Source organism: Staurois parvus, unplaced genomic scaffold (assembly GCF_062004578.1).
Source record: "Staurois parvus isolate SC_StPar_1 unplaced genomic scaffold, SC_StPar_1.0 ptg001422l, whole genome shotgun sequence".
Taxonomy (NCBI): Eukaryota; Metazoa; Chordata; class Amphibia; order Anura; family Ranidae; genus Staurois; species Staurois parvus.
Window position 1 is genome coordinate 574086 of NW_028319218.1, and position 16799 is coordinate 590884.

The following is a 16799-nucleotide window of genomic DNA, read 5'->3' on the forward strand; positions in this document are numbered from 1 at the left end:
CTGTCACTTTTGAGATGATTTCTATTCATACATTAAATAATGTCACTTTGTAAAATCAGATCCATGTGCTAAAATCTCCTTTATGGATGACAGGTAACTGTACATGACAGAGGAGCGATCATGAGTCACTATGGCAGCTGTGCTTGTAACTGTCACTTAGGAAAAGGCTTCCTTGTCATCTAGCCTGATGAGTCACTTATCACCTTACTTCATAGGCCGCCGAGGATTAACACTTGGAGGAAGAAAGCCACAATGTCATATCTGTTGGCAGCGGCCAAACATGCAAATGATTGAATGGACGGAAACCTTGTGATCATTTAGAGATGGGACTAGGCCCGAGTATACCCGACCCACCACAACTTCATGGAAAGTTCTAGAATGAAGGGAAACCTAGATGCCCACAGCTCCCAACTTGTATGGCACCATTCCAAGAGTATCCGAAGCTGTTCTAAAAGGAAACGGTTATCCCCACTGCTAGAGGCATAACTAGAACCATCAGGGCCCAGGTGTAAGAAACCATGAAGGGCCCCCCTGACCCCTCCCTCCTCTTTGTGCCCGGGGCCTTTCCCTCCAAGCCCGGCGCCCTTTCCTCCCATCCAGTGTTGCCAACCCCCAATTACTTTTTTTTTTAACCCCTTCCAGTCCGGACGCTTTCCCCCCCTTCCAGTCCGGACGCTTTCCCCCCCTTCCAGTCCGGACGCTTTCCCCCCCTTCCAGTCCGGACGCTTTCCCCCCCTTCCAGTCCGGACGCTTTCCCCCCCTTCCAGTCCGGACGCTTTCCCCCCCTTCCAGTCCGGACGCTTTCCCCCCCTTCCAGTCCGGACGCTTTCCCCCCCTTCCAGTCCGGACGCTTTCCCCCCCTTCCAGTCCGGACGCTTTCCCCCCCCTTCCAATCCGGACGCTTTCCCCCCCTTCCAGTCCGGACGCTTTCCCCCCCTTCCAGTCCGGACGCTTTCACCCCCTTCCAGTCCGGACGCTTTCCCCCCCTTCCAGTCCGGACGCTTTCCCCCCCTTCCAGTCCGGACGCTTTCCCCCCCTTCCAGTCCGGACGCTTTCCCCCCCTTCCAGTCCGAACGCTTTCCCCCCCTTCCAGTCCGGACGCTTTCCCCCCCTTCCAGTCCGGACGCTTTCCCCCCCTTCCAGTCCGGACGCTTTCCCCCCCTTCCAGTCCGGACGCTTTCCCCCCCTTCCAGTCCGGACGCTTTCCCCCCCTTCCAGTCCGGACGCTTTCCCCCCCTTCCAGTCCGGACGCTTTCCCCCCCTTCCAGTCCGGACACTTTTACCCCCTTCCAGTCTGGACACTTTCACCCCCTTCCTGTCCAGGCCAATTTTTCAGCACGATCACACTTTGAATGACAATTGCGCGGTCATGCATCACTGTACCCATATGAATTTTTTAGCATTTTTTTTTAGACAGATAAAGCTTTTTTTGGTGGTATTTATTCACCACTGGGATTTTTATTTTTTTTTGCTATATAAATGAAAAAGTCCAAAAAGTATTTTTCTTACAAAATTTTGCAACTAAATTTTTGACCAAAATTTATTCAGTTATCTTTTTCGGAAAAAAAAATACGTAAATTAATTTATAACCAAAAATTATAATTTTTCAAAAATGTTTTTGCATTTTTATTTAATTTTTTTATATTATTTGTTTTTTTTGTTGTTTTTATTTTTACATACTGTCACCCTAGCAGTTCGGTGTCACCATAGTGACACTGTACTACTTGTGGGGGGTGATGAAGATTATTTTTTTTTTTTACACTGATTGCTTTTACACCCATAAAGGCTTTAAAAGCAATCATTTCTCCTTCTCTCTGGCTGCATTCCTGCAGCCATTGAGAAATACTGTGTGAGCTGTGATTGGTCACAGCTTGTCACATGGTACAAGGCTGTTGTGAATAGCCCTGTACCATGTGATCTTTGTGATCATTCACAGATTTCACACATAGTAAGCAATAATGTCAGAAGTGACATCTTGCTTACTACTCTACATGTGATCACTGGTTGGCCAATCAGTGATCACATGATCAGGACCTCGCACAGACAATGATCGGTGTTCCACTGTGTCCGGAGGACACAGTGCACACCGGATCGCGATGCTGCGTGCTCCCAGGGAGCGCGCACAAGCAGGGAGCGGGGAGGACATTTATAAATGGCCATCCGCCCCTGCACTGCTCCCGTCTGGCCGTTTACGTACATGGGCCGGACGGGAAGTAGTTAACGGACAAAGCATGAAAAATTTACTGACTGAGCAAATTTTTTACTGACAACCTAAACTATGACAGAAACTCCTATTATAAACAAAGACAACTGATATTCAGTCTTCATGCACACTGGGGGGAGTTTTGATCACGCTGGTAACATTAGCTGTGTAAAGTCACGTTAAGAATGTGAGTCTTCAGCTTTTTTTTAGCGTTTTTGCATTAGCGTTTAGCAGGGTTTTTCCGCGTTTGTGTTTTTTAGTGTTTTTTTGGTCAACAAAAGTCCAAAAAGGCTGGTTTGCGGCGTTTTATCGCTTTTTTCAGCATTAGAGCGTATTTACAGCTAAATAACTCCTCTAGAAACTCACTAGTCCTGGGGTTTTTTTCCAGCCAAAAAACGTTGATTCCAGTCTCTGTGTGTATAGACACATAGGATAACATGCCGGGGATGGACACACAGGAGAACATGCTGGGGATGGACACACAGGAGAACATGCCGGGGATGGACACACAGGAGAACATGCTGGGGATGGACACATAGGATAACATGCCGGGGATGGACACACAGGAGAACATGCTGGGGATGGACACACAGGAGAACATGCCGGGGATGGACACACAGGAGAACATGCCGGGGATGGACACATAGGATGACATGCTGGGGATGGACACGTAGGATAACATGCCGGGGATGGACACATAGGATAACATGCTGGGGATGGACACACAGGAGAACATGCTGGGGATGGACACACAGGAGAACATGCCGGGGATGGACACATAGGAGAACATGCCGGGGATGGACACACAGGAGAACATGCCGGGGATGGACACACAGGAGAACATGCCGGGGATGGACACACAGGAGAACATGCCGGGGATGGACACACAGGAGAACATGCCGGGGATGGACACATAGGATGACATGCCGGGGATGGACACATAGGAGAACACACCGGGGATGAGGACCTAGGAGAACACGCCGGGGATGGACACATAGGATAACATGCCGGGGATGGACACATAGGACAACATGCCGGGGATGGACACATAGGATAACATGCCGGGGATGGACACATAGGATAACATGCCGGGGATGGACACATAGGAGAACATGCCGGGGATGGACACATAGGATAACATGCCGGGGATGGACACATAGGATAACATGCCGGGGATGGACACATAGGATAACATGCCGGGGATGGACACATAGGATAACATGCCGGGGATGGACACATAGGAGAACATGCCGGGGATGGACACATAGGAGAACATGCCGGGGATGGACACATAGGATAACATGCCGGGGATGGACACCTAGGAGAACATGCCGGGGATGGACACCTAGGAGAACATGCCGGGGATGGACACCTAGGAGAACATGCCGGGGATGGACACCTAGGATAACATGCCGGGGATGGACACCTAGGATAACATGCCGGGGATGGACACATAGGATAACATGCCGGGGATGGACACCTAGGATAACATGCCGGGGATGGACACATAGGAGAACATGCCGGGGATGGACACATAGGAGAACATGCCGGGGATGGACACATAGGAGAACATGCCGGGGATGGACACCTAGGATAACATGCCGGGGATGGACACATAGGAGAACATGCCGGGGATGGACACATAGGAGAACATGCTGGGGGGGTTTACTGGCTGTAGAAAAAACCGTCAAAAGCCAAAAACAGCCGCTGTACAAACGTCCCGTGTGCGTAAGGACTCAAGGGATGGGACTAGGCCCGAGTATACCCGACCCACAACAACTTTATGGAAAGTTCTAGAATGAAGGGAAACCTAGATGCCCACAGCTCCCAACTTGTATGGCACCATTCCAAGAGTATCCGAAGCTGTTCTAAAAGGAAACGGTTATCCCCACTGCTAGGGAAGTAACTAGAACCTTCAGGGCCCAGGTGCAAGAAACCATAAAGGGCCCTTCTGAACCCCCCCACCCCCTTCCCCTTCATGACTGTGGCCTTTCCCTCCAAGCCCGGGGCCCTTTCCTCCCATCCAGTGCTGCCAACCCCCAATTACTTTTTTTTTTTTTACTGACAAAAGTATGAAAAATGTACTGACTGAGCACGTTTTACTGATAACCTAAACTATGACAGACACTCCTATTATAAATAAAGACAATTGATATTTAACGGCTAGATTCACAATCAAGGAAAAAAGATAATAAATGCACATATTTTTTGCAGGGAAAAAAAAATGCACTTTTTTTCCCCACTGGAGCCTTCAAAGCATTGCCCCTGAGCTCAGTGGATCACGGGTGCAATGTTAGGCTCCTGCAGACACTGCTTCCAACTTTTGTAGGTAGAAAGTAGAGAGAATAGTATCTGACATTTTTGTGGGACTTTTAAGGCAACCTTGGAATATATACAAAACAATCAATTCTTTTAACCACTTGACTGCCAGAGGATTTACCCCCCTTAATGACCACGCCTCTTTTTGCTACTCGGCGCTGCACTAATTCAACAATTCAACAGATAATTGCGCGGTCATGCAATGCTGCACCCAAACGAAATTTACGTCCTTTTTTTCACACAAATAGAGCTTTCTTTCGGTGGTATTTGATCACCTGTGCGCTTTTTATTTTTCACGCTATAAACAAAAAAAGGCCAAAAAGTTTGAAGAAAAATGATATTTTTTACTTTCAGTTATAAAACATATATAGTAAACTCAAAGTTGGTTATAAATTTAGGCCAAAATGTATTCTGCTCCATGTTTTTGGTAAAATAAATCCCAATAAGTGTATATTGATTGCTTTGTGTGAAGTTATAGCGTCTACAAACTATGGGATAGATACTGCAATTTAAGCCATTTTTCTGCTATACAGCGCAGCGCTAGTTGAACAGACAATTGCGCGGTCATGCAATACGGTACATAAATGAAATTTACATACTTTTTTTTCCCACAAATTGAGCTCTCTTTTGGTGGTATTTGATCGCCTGTGCGGTTTTTATTTTTTGCGCTATAAAAAAAAGGCTGACAATTTTGAGGAAAAAAAACAATATTTTGGACTTTTTGCTATAAAACATGTCCAGTAAAAAAATTTTAAAATCAAATTTAGTCATAAATTTCTGCCAAAATGCATTCTGCAACATGTCTTTGCAAAAAAAAAAACCCAATACGTGTAAATTAATTGGTTTACGTGAAAGTTATAGCGTTTACAAATGGCGGTAGAGATACTGGGATTTTTAGGTTTTTTTTTTATACTAATAATGGTGGCGATCAGCAACTTATGGCGGGACTGCGGCGGACATTCTGACATTGGGGGGTACTTACTTATTATTCAGGGAAAGGGTTAACAGTGTGAGGGGAGTGTTTTACTAGGGGGCGGGGTGTGTACTGCAGGGAACACTGCTGATCGGGAGAGAGAAACTCTTCTGTCCCGATCAGCGTGTCCTGGAGCTGTCAGGGAACTGACAGGAAGCACAGCTACTGCAGCTCTCTGTCAGCGATTGCCGTTAATCACCGGGACACAGCCGGTAACGACTGGCTGTGACCCGGCGACTGACATCCGCGGCTGTGATCGGCGGGAAAGGTAGGGCGGCGGCGCGCCCCCTACCTATTTTAAAAACACACGTTTTAAAACGTGGTTTTTCCCAGCCGTGCCGCCCTGCGCTGTATTTCTATAGTGGCTGGGCAGTATGTGGTTAAAGATTGACATTTTATTTGACACATTAATACAGGAAGAATCTATACTAAAGTATTCGAAATGCGTTGGATTTAGGCTGAATGTACTTAGGCTGCAAGATGTAAATCGGCTTTAGAGGACACCATCAGTCATCCACTGCGATAACTACAAAAGTGAAACAAATATGTTGACAAGAATCATTATACTGTATTGGTGCAATATGTGTTGTCCATTCGATATATATTAATGTGTCAAATAGAATGTCAATCTTTTAAAGAATTGATTGTTTTTGTATATGTTCCAAGGTTGCCTTAAAAGTCCCACAAAAATGTCAGATACTATTGTCTCTATTATGTAAATAGGAATGATGGCAACCACACCCTAAGTTACACTGGATGATCTTTTATTTGTAGGTAGAAAGTTGGAGGAGGTGTCAAAGGAATATTCTGATCATAGGGTGAGGGGTTTGGGGCGCTTAGCAACATATTACACCTTAAATACGGGTGCAACATACAGGGAAGGAAATAAGTGTTTGATCCCCTGCTGATGTTGAATGTTCGCCCCTCACAAAGAAATGATCGGTCTAAAAATTGAAAGTTCGGTGTATTGTAACACTGAGAGACAGAATACAACAACAAATTCAGCAGAAATGCGTCTTACAAATGATGACGGATCTGCATGTTCATGAGGGAAAGAAGGATTTGATCCTCTTCACAAAATATGACTTAGTACTTGGTGGCAAATCCCTTGTTGGCAATCGCAGAGGTGAGATGTTTCCTGCAGTTGGCCCCCAGGTTCGCACACATCTCAGGAGGGATTTTGGCAGATCCTCTCCAAGTCATTAAGGTTTGGTGGCTGACGTTTGGCAACTCGAACTTTCTTGTTGCACCAGACCTAGGTAGACTGACACTTGTTTTGTGTTTCTTCCATTTGTGAATGATTGCACCAACTGTTGTCACCTTCTCACCAAGCTGCTTGGCCACAGTTTGGTAGCCCAGTCCAGCCTTGTGTAGGTCTACCATCTTGTCCCTGACATCCTTGGACAGCTCTTTGGTCTTTGCCATGGTGGAGAGTTTGGAATCTGATGGTTTGATTGCTCCTGTGGACAGGTGTCTTTTATACAGGTAACACAATGAGATTAGCAGCACTCCCTTTAAGAGACTGCTTCTAATCTCAGCTTGTTACCTGTATGAAAGACACCTGGTAGCCAGAAATCCTGCTGAATGATAGGGGATCAAATCCTTATTTCCCTCATGAACATGCAGATCAGTCATCATTTGTTAGACGCATTTCTGCTGAATTTGTTGTTCCTATTCTGTCTCTCAGTGTTACAATACACCGAACATTCAATTTTTAGACCGATCATTTCTTTGTGAGGGGCGAACATTCACTGATCTTGTCTCCAAATATCACCCAAACCGTCCTCTCCGCTCCTCGCCAGACCTTCTACTCTCTAGCTCCATTGTCTCCTTCTCCCATGTTCGTCTCCAGGACTTCTCCAGAGCTTCCCCCATACTCTGGAACTCTCTACCCCAATTTATCAGACTATCGCCTACTCTGCTCAGTTTTAGGCGATCTCTGAAAACCTCTCTCTTCAGGGAAGCCTATCCTGCCCTCAGCTAATAATGGAATCTTCTACTCTTCCAACCAGTCCATCCCCCACAGTTACTACCTTTTGTACCACTAGCCCCACTACACCTGTACATCTAAAAGGAGACCAGAGGGTCTTTTAGACCCCGGATGTCTCAATAAAGGGAACCTGTCACCTAAAAATCATCACATAGGGGACTTTGTGTCTCCTAGGTGATGAAAAAAAAGTTAAATACTTTTTTTTTTTTTTTTAAGTGCAAAAAAATAGTTACACCCAAGCACATAACACCCCGCCCCAAAAATGTTTTAAGGCCCCCCCCATCCCGGGGCACCAACACATGAAAACATTGATTGAAAAACATGTTACATATCGCTGCGCACGCCAGAGTGAAAGCAATAATTCCAGCACAAGACCTCCTAAAACTGATGATCCGTAGGGGATTTTGAAGCTTCGCCCTTAGAAAATATAGGCTGCTGAATGTCGCCATCTCATAGGTGCACACAAATTTAAGGTTTGACGTGTTGGGCATCTATTTACCTTATATTTTATGTTTTACAGAACATTTGGATAACTTATTGCATTTGTTTGCCCTAAAATTCACTTTAGTGTTTCTTTACCGAAATTTTGCGTTTCCTAGACCTTTGTGGTAATATCGTGTGACATAAAAAATTGGAACCTCCGCTATCTTATGCTCTAGAGCAGTGGTTCTTAACCTGGGTTCGATCGAACCCCAGGGGTTCGGTGAGTCAGTCTCGCGGGTTCGGCGGAGGTGAAGACCCACACCCGACTCATATGATTCGTGATGACATGCCCCGCTTGTCCATCATTGGCTGCAGGTGGTCATGCAACATCGCTTAGCCCAGTGGTCGGCAAGCCGCGGCTCTTTACACGCTTTAATGCGGCTCTTGTGTGCCGGGCGCCCGCTCCCCTCCCTCCTCTCGGGCGGCAGGGACTCTGCAGCGTGATCCAAAAAAAAAAAAACAGCCAGGGCAGCGCGCTCAAATGCAATGATTGGCCAGTCTCGCTGCCACTCACATCCTGATAGCCAGTGATTGGCTGTCAGGATGTGTGTAGGCGGGGCAGCGTGACGAACGTGAGAGGAGCTAGGCTCCTCTCACAGTCCGCCCTGAAGACCGGAACGGCGCGGGAACACGGCGAGAGGAACGCGCGGAGCAAAGGTAAGTGAATTGACACAGGGGGGACTTGGCTTACTACTTGCTACTTACTTACTACTACTATATGAGGGATGAATTAATATGGGGGATGAATTACTATATGGGGGATGAATTACTATATGGGGGATGAATTACTATATGGGGGATGAATTAATATGGGGGATGAATTACTATATGGGGGATGAATTAATATGGGGGATGAATTACTATGGGGGATGAATTACTATATGGGGGATGAATTACTATATGGGGGATGAATTACTATATGGGGGGTGAATTACTATATAGGGGATGAATTACTATATGGGGGGTGAATTACTATATGGGGGGTGAATTACTATATGGGGGATGAATTACTATATGGGGGATGAATTACTATGGGGGATGAATTACTATAGGGGGGATGAATTAATATGGGGGATGAATTACTATGGGGGATGAATTACTATAGGGGGGATGAATTACTATAGGGGGGATGAATTACTATGGGGAATGAATTACTATATGGGGGATGAATTACTATATGGGGGATGAATTAATATGGGGGATGAATTACTATGGGGGATGTATTACTATAGGGGGGATGAATTACTATATGGGGGATGTATTACTATGGGGAATGAATTACTATATGGGGGATGAATTACTATGGGGGATGAATTACTATAGGGGGGGATGAATTACTATAGGGGGGATGAATTACTATATGGGGGATGAATTACTATATGGGGGATGTATTACTATGGGGGATGAATTACTATGGGGGATGTATTACTATGGGGGATGAATTACTATATGGGGGATGAATTACTATATGGGGGATGCTGGACATTTCGAGGATGCTGGACATAAAGACGAAGAAAAGGAACAGACTTTGTTGCGAAAATGACATGAGAGTGGCACTTGCCAAGGTAATGCCGCGCATTTCTGAACTGGCCTCTGAAAGACAACAGCAGAAGTCACACTGATTTGCGGTAAATATTCATTATTTTGTTTTTGTGTGAAAATCATGTTTTAATGATTTTGTTCTTTGTTCTTAACGGTTTTGTTCATTTTGTGCACCTATGTATAAATATATACCTATGTTTTGAATTTTAAAAATCATATTTTATTTTTCCAATGAAGAAGGGTTCGGTGAATGCGCATATGAAACTGGTGGGGTTCAGTACCTCCAAAAAGGTTAAGAACCACTGCTCTAGAGTGTCTGCTTTCAGAAAATACATCATGTTTGTGCAATCTTCAGGCCTGAAATCATTTTTTAAACAGGTGCAAAAACGGCTCTGGCAGCGATAGGGCTAAGGCAGTTATTTTTTGCAAAGACAGAATTCTGAGTGACAGCGCTGGTCTCTGGTAACAGGGGCCGTTCTGGAGACCAGCACTGCCATGAATCTGTGGCTGCTTTGCAAACATACACAACCTCAGAAGATAGATCGCACAGCCCTGCAGATCTTTTACTATTGTGTAATACACGGCTCAAAAAAAATGAAAGGCAGACTTTGTAATCCAAGTGTAGCATCAAGTCGATGAAACTCCTGGGATATGGATCTGGTCAGGTAAGTAGCAGAGGGAGTTGTTCATCAGTTTCAGCTGCTTTGGTGTTAATGAAGTTAACAACAGATGCACTAGATGGGCAGCAATGAGACGACCCCCAAAACAGGAATAGTTTTACAGGTGGAGGCCGCTGACATTTTTTTTCCCTACTCATCTTTTCTGTTTTTCACTCATTTTGCATTTGGCTAGGGTCAGTGTCAATACTGGTAGCATAAGGCCATACCTGGACCCTACAGAGGTTGCACAGGCAGTCCAACTCCTCCAGGATGGCACATCAATACGTGCCATTGTCAGAAGGCTTGCTGTGTCTCCCAACAGTCTCAAGAGCATGGAGGAGGTTCCAGGAGACAGGCAGTTTCTCTAGGAGAGCTGGACAGGGCCATAGAAGGTCCTTAACCCATCAGCAGGACCGGTATCTTCTCCTTTGTACAAGGAGGAACAGGATGAGCCCTGCCAGAGCCCTACAAAATGATCTCCAGCTGGCCACTGGTGGGAATGTCTCTGACCAATCAGAAAAAGACTTCATGAGGTTGGCCTGAGGGCCCGACATCCTCTAGTGGGCCCTGTGCTCACTGCCGGGCACCATAGAGCTGGATTGGCATTTGCCATTGAACACCAGAATTGGCAGGTCCACCACTGGCGCCCTGTGCTTTTCACAGATGAGAGCAGGTTCACCCTGAGTACATGTGACAGACATGAAAGGGTCTGGAGAAGCCGTGGAGAACATCCTTCTGCCTTTTACATGGTTCAGCATGACCATTTTGGTGGTGGGTCAGTGATGGTCTGGGGAGGCATATCCATGGAGGGACGCACAGACCTCTACAGGCTAGACAGTGGCACCCTGACTGCCATTAGGTATTGGGATGAAATCCTTGGACCCATTGTCAGACCCTACGCTGGTGCAGTGGATCCTGGGTTCCTCCTGGTGCACAACAATGCCCAGCCTCATGTGGGGAGATTTTGCAGGCAGTTCCTGAAGGATGAAGGAATTGTTACCATTAAATGGCCCCCACACTAAATCCAATAAAACACCTCTGGGATGTCATGTTTCGGTCCATCCTGCAAGTGTACAATCCAAACGCACGCGTTCCCACGTTAAAAATGGCGGTGTGTATAAGTGGGTGCTGCAGCAACCGTCGGCTAAAACCGAACAGAATCAGCAAGGGAAAATGTCACCAGCACACCGAAGATCACCAATATGGGTCCAAAAGTTTTAATGAACGATCACATAGTTACAACAAGGCCACGTTTCGGAGTCTCGCAGCACCCCTTCATCGTATGCCTGATGAAGGGGTCCTGCGAGACTCCGAAACATTGCCTTGATGTAACTATGTGATCGTTCATTAAAACTTTTGGACCCATATTGGTGATCCTCGTTGTGCTGGTGACATTTTCCCTTGATATTTCGGTCCATCCGACGCCACCAGGTTGCACCTCAGACTGTCCAGGAGCCCAGTGATGCCCTGGTCCAGATCTGGGAGGAAATGCCCCAGGACACCATTCATCATCTCATTAGGATCCTCCCCCGACGTTGTCAGGCATGCATACAAGCACGTGGGGGTCATACAAACTACGGAGGACCATTCTGAGTTGCTGCAATGACATTTCAGCCAAATGGACTCGCCTGCTGCATCATTTTTCACTTTGATTTTCAGGGCGTCTTGGAATTCAGTCCTCTGTAGGTCGATCATTTTCATTTCCATCAAACAATGGGGCGTCCTTACATTCCTAACACATCACCCCGTCCATATCAGTATAGATATCCAGCAGATTTTTCCACGTTGAGATCTGATGGGTTTTCAAAGTCTTTCTTTCATTTTTTTGAGCAATGCACTAGCTGTACCTTGATAAATGTAGCCCTCCTCAGGCACTGAGCCATCATGTTTCAATGCGTCAGTTAATGTCAGTCATTAAACATTTGCGTTCAATTCCTCAATAAAGGCCTGCAATAAATCCTCATACTGACCCATCACTCTGCATTTCAGCTCAGGGAAGTGCTGTGCTGGCCTCCGGAAACACTATACATTAGGACATAATGCACTCTAAGCAGGCGCCCTGCCAGTTTTCCGATACAGCTACTGAGCTCTGAATACTAAGAGTGGTCAAGCAGCAGGCATAAAATGAACACAGAAGTAGAGTCATGCCATCAAGAGCATTGTAATCCTCTACAGTTAGGTCCATATATATTTGGAAAATTTTAGATTTTTCAGGTATTTACCAAAACATATTCCAGCTCTAATTCTATCATGGATAGGGGCTGAAAGTGCGCACTTTCAGGTGTAATTTGAGGGTCTGTACATCCACATTGGAGGAAGGGTTTAGGAATTACAGCACTTAAGAGTAGCCACCCCCCCTTTTTCAAGGGACCAAAAGTAATTGGCGACTGAATATAATTATAAATAAAATGTTCACTTTTAATAATTTGTTGAGAATCCTTTACTGGCAATGACTGCCTGAAGTCTGGAACCCATGGACATGAGCAAAGACTGGGTTTCCTCCTTCCTGATGCTTTGCCTGAAGTCTGGAACCCATGGACAGCATCAAAGACTGGGTTTCCTCCTTCCTGATGCTTTGCCTGAAGTCTGGAACCCATGGACATGGCCAAAGACTGGGTTTCATCCTTCCTGATGCTTTGCCTGAAGTCTGGAACCCGTGGACATGGCCAAAGACTGGGTTTCCTCCTTCCTGATGCTTTGCCTGAAGCCTGAAACCCGTGGACAGGACCAAAGACTGGGTTTCCTCCTTCCTGATGCTTTGCCTGAAGCCTGGAACCCGTGGACAGGACCAAAGACTGGGTTTCCTCCTTCCTGATGCTTTGCCTGAAGCCTGGAACCCGTGGACAGGACCAAAGACTGGGTTTCCTCCTTGCTGATGCTTTGCCTGAAGTCTGGAACCCGTGGACATGACCAAAGACTGGGTTGCCTCCTTCCTGATGCTTTGCCTGAAGTCTGGAACCCGTGGACAGGACCAAAGACTGGGTTTCCTCCTTCCTGATTCTTTGCCTGAAGTCTGGAACCCATGGACAGGACCAAAGACTGGGTTTCCTCCTTCCTGATGCTTTGCCTGATGTCTAGAACCCATGGCCATTACCAAATACTGGGTTTCCTCCTTTTTGATGCTTTGCCAGGCTCTAACTGCAGCTGTCTTCAGTTGTTCTTTGTGGGTTTTTCTGCCTTTAGTTTTGCCTTCAGCAAGTGAAATGCATGCTCAATTGGGTTGAGATCAGGTGATTGACTCGGCCATTGCAAAATATTCCACTTTTCCTTCAAAAGCTCCTGGGTTGCTTTTGCAGTGTGTTTTGGATCATTGTCCATCTGTACTGTGAAGCGCCATCCAATCACCTTTGCTGCATTTGGCTGAATCTTGGCTGACAGTATATCTGTAAACACTGCAGAATTCATCCGGCTGCTTCTGTCTTCTGTCACATCATCAATAAACAGCAATGACCCAGTGCCACTGGAAGCCATGCATGCCCATGCCACCGCACTGCCTCCACCATGTTTACAGATGACGTTGTGTGCTTTGGATCATGAGCTGTTCCAAGCCTTCTCCACACTATTTTCTTCCCGTCATTCTGGTACAGATTCATCTTCATTTTATCCGCCCCAAAGAATGCTTCTCCAGAACTGGTCCGGCTTTTTTAGATGTTTTTTGGCAAAGTCTAATCTGGCTTTTCTATTCTTCAGGCTTATGAATGGTTTGCACCTTGTGGTGAACCCTCTGTATTTGCTCTCGTGAAGTCTTCTCTTGATTGTAGACTGACAATGATACGCCCACCTCCTGGAGAGGGTCCTTCACTTGTCTGGATGTTGTGATTGGGTTTTTCTTTACCATAGAGAGGATCCTGCAATCACCCACCACTGTTGTCTTCCATGGACGTCCATGCCTTTTTATGTTGCTCAGCTCACCAGTGCGTTCTTCTTTCCTCAGAATGAACCAATCTGTTGATCTGGCCTCTCGTAATGTTGCTGCGATCTCTCTGATGGATTTGTTTTGTGTTTGAAGCCTTACAATGGCCTGTTTCACTTGCATGAACATATCCTTTGAACGCATGATGGAGGTTCACAGCAATAGATTCCAAATGCAAATACCGCACTTAGAATCAACTCCAGACCTTTTACCAGATTAATTGAATAAAGGAGTAGCCCATACCTGGCCATGAAAAAGCTTTTGATTCAATTTTCCAATTACTTTTGGTACCTTGAAAAAGGGGGGGGGTGGCTACACTTTAAGAGCTGTCATTCCTAAGCCCCTCCTCCAATTTAAATGTACATACCCTCAAATGAAACCTCAGAGTGTGCACTTTAAGCCCATATCCATTATAGAACTATAGCTGGAATATATTTTGGTAAACACCTGAAAAAAAAAAACTAAAATTGTGCCTGTGTCCAAATATATATGGACCTAACTGTACATTGCTTTTAAAGAGAGAGACCCGTTGTATTATGTTTTTGTACAATTTTTTTATAATTACTCTTCACAATCGTTTTTAGGAGCCCTGTTGGGGGACTTCAGTGAAGTATCAGGGGTCTGAACAGACCTCTGATATTCCACCTTTGTGACAGAGAAAGGAGTACACAGCTCTCAATCTCCTCCTTTGTAGGCTCAGCTGCACAGAATGAATGGGCAGGAACAGCTCAGTACAGAGCTTCCTGTTCATTCACAAACTGAAGCATAGCAAACAGTTTACGATGACTCAGTTATCAATGAACCAATACTGATCACGGACTCCATTTCCATGTCCATTCAGAAAAGGAAGGGGCCAGTAAATGAAACATTCAGCAGTTGGCAGGAGAGGGGGAAGCTGGAAGAGTTATGGGGGGAAGAGCAAGTACAGGGAGTAAACAAGGGACCAACAGGAAAAAAAGAGGAAGCTGGATAGGAGAGGCTGCATATAGAGGAACAGATCCCTTCCATTTTCTTCCTGCAGCCCTCCTATGCAGGTGTACAGTGGGGGCTGCCAGATCCCCCCTGAAGCATAGGGCCAAGTCTCAACTGTGACCCCTATAGTTGCGCCCGATAAGGGTTCTGAGGGAGGACTTTGTGGAGACAATATGTCCTGCATGGGCAGGATGACAGTAGGGTTTACTTACAAAAAACTGCATGCTGCAAAATCTGGTGCAGCTCTGAATGGAAACCAGCTTCCATTGCCAAAGTTTAATTGAACAAGCAGAAGTTAGAAGCTGATTGGCTTTCAGAGTCGATTGTAACCACGCGCTATAACCCTTCTATCCATCTACAGATCAAAAGAGTGTGTAGAAATTTAAAATTGATTTCCAGCTTTTAGTGACATTTAAAAAACGTTCTTCGGACCAAGCTGGTCCAAACAAACTATGGCCTTCAGCGATAGGTGAAGCAGCTGTCAGCTCTGTATGGACTATATGTAGCCTCGGCTACATACAGTATACGGCCCTGTGTCCCGGCAGCGGGTAAGAACTTCCCATCCCACTTTGGGAACAAAATCGAATCAAGGCGGAATGCTGCTCAGCCATTCACAAGGAGCTTTGTATTGTATGAATGAATACAAAACTTCCTCTGACTTGCTGAACTGGAGAGCGTTACATCATCTGCCCACCTCAGCCAATCAGAGGAAGCTTTGTTCAACTGGATTTTGTTCCCGGAGAGGGACACGAAGTTCACATCCCCGCTGCCGGGGACACAGCACTTTATATTGTATGTAGCTGAGGCTGCATCGTTTATACAGAGCTCCCAGCTGCTGCATGCAGTGAAAGTAATAGTTTGTGTGGGCCAGCTTGGTGCAAACTATATAAAATCATTCTAAAGGCTCAAGGTTTTTTTTTTTTACCTTCATGCATTTTATGTATGAAGGTAGAAAATCTGTGTGCAGCTCCCCCCCTCCCTGTCCCCCTTAATACTTACTTGAACCCAATCTCCATCCAGCAATGTGCATGAGAGCCTCGGCTCTCCCTCCTCTTTGGCTAAAAGCAGGGGGTGGGACTGAGCCCCACTCGTGTCCCTTAGACACACAGAGCTGGATTGGGAGTGAGCATGCATGCAGCTTGCGCTAGGGGCACTCGGCAAGGGGCCACAAGCACAGAGCAGGTAAGTAGAACATTTTTGTTATTTTAAAGAAAAAAAAAAAAACACCTTTAGAACCACTTTAACCCCTTCATGCCTAATGCCCCATACACACTATAAGAAAATTGTACGAAAGTTTTCGTATGAGGACCGATCGTCCGATAATCGGATCGTTAGTACACAGCTTTCGAGAGCCGATCACAACAATATCCACATGGACAAGCGCAAATATTTTTCTCGTACGATACCAGATCGTACGATTTTGGTTTAATCAGTACAGTAAGTTGTCTGAAAATACAATACAAATACAACGCAATACATGACTTCACTTTCCAAATTCTTCTCTTTCATAGGAGAATTTTCATATCTTTAGTAACCTTTTCACTTTCGATGGGAGACTAGCAGGCGAAAAAAAAAACAAAAAACGGCTGATCGTTCGTCCGATATTCTCATCGTGTGTACGGGGCAGAAGGGTAAAACAAATCTTAATGCCTCAGCACAATTTTGCAACATTGACCTGTTTTAGTAAAATCGTACATGTTTTTAGGACAAATTGGGCTTTTATTTGGTGGTAAATGGTAATGGAT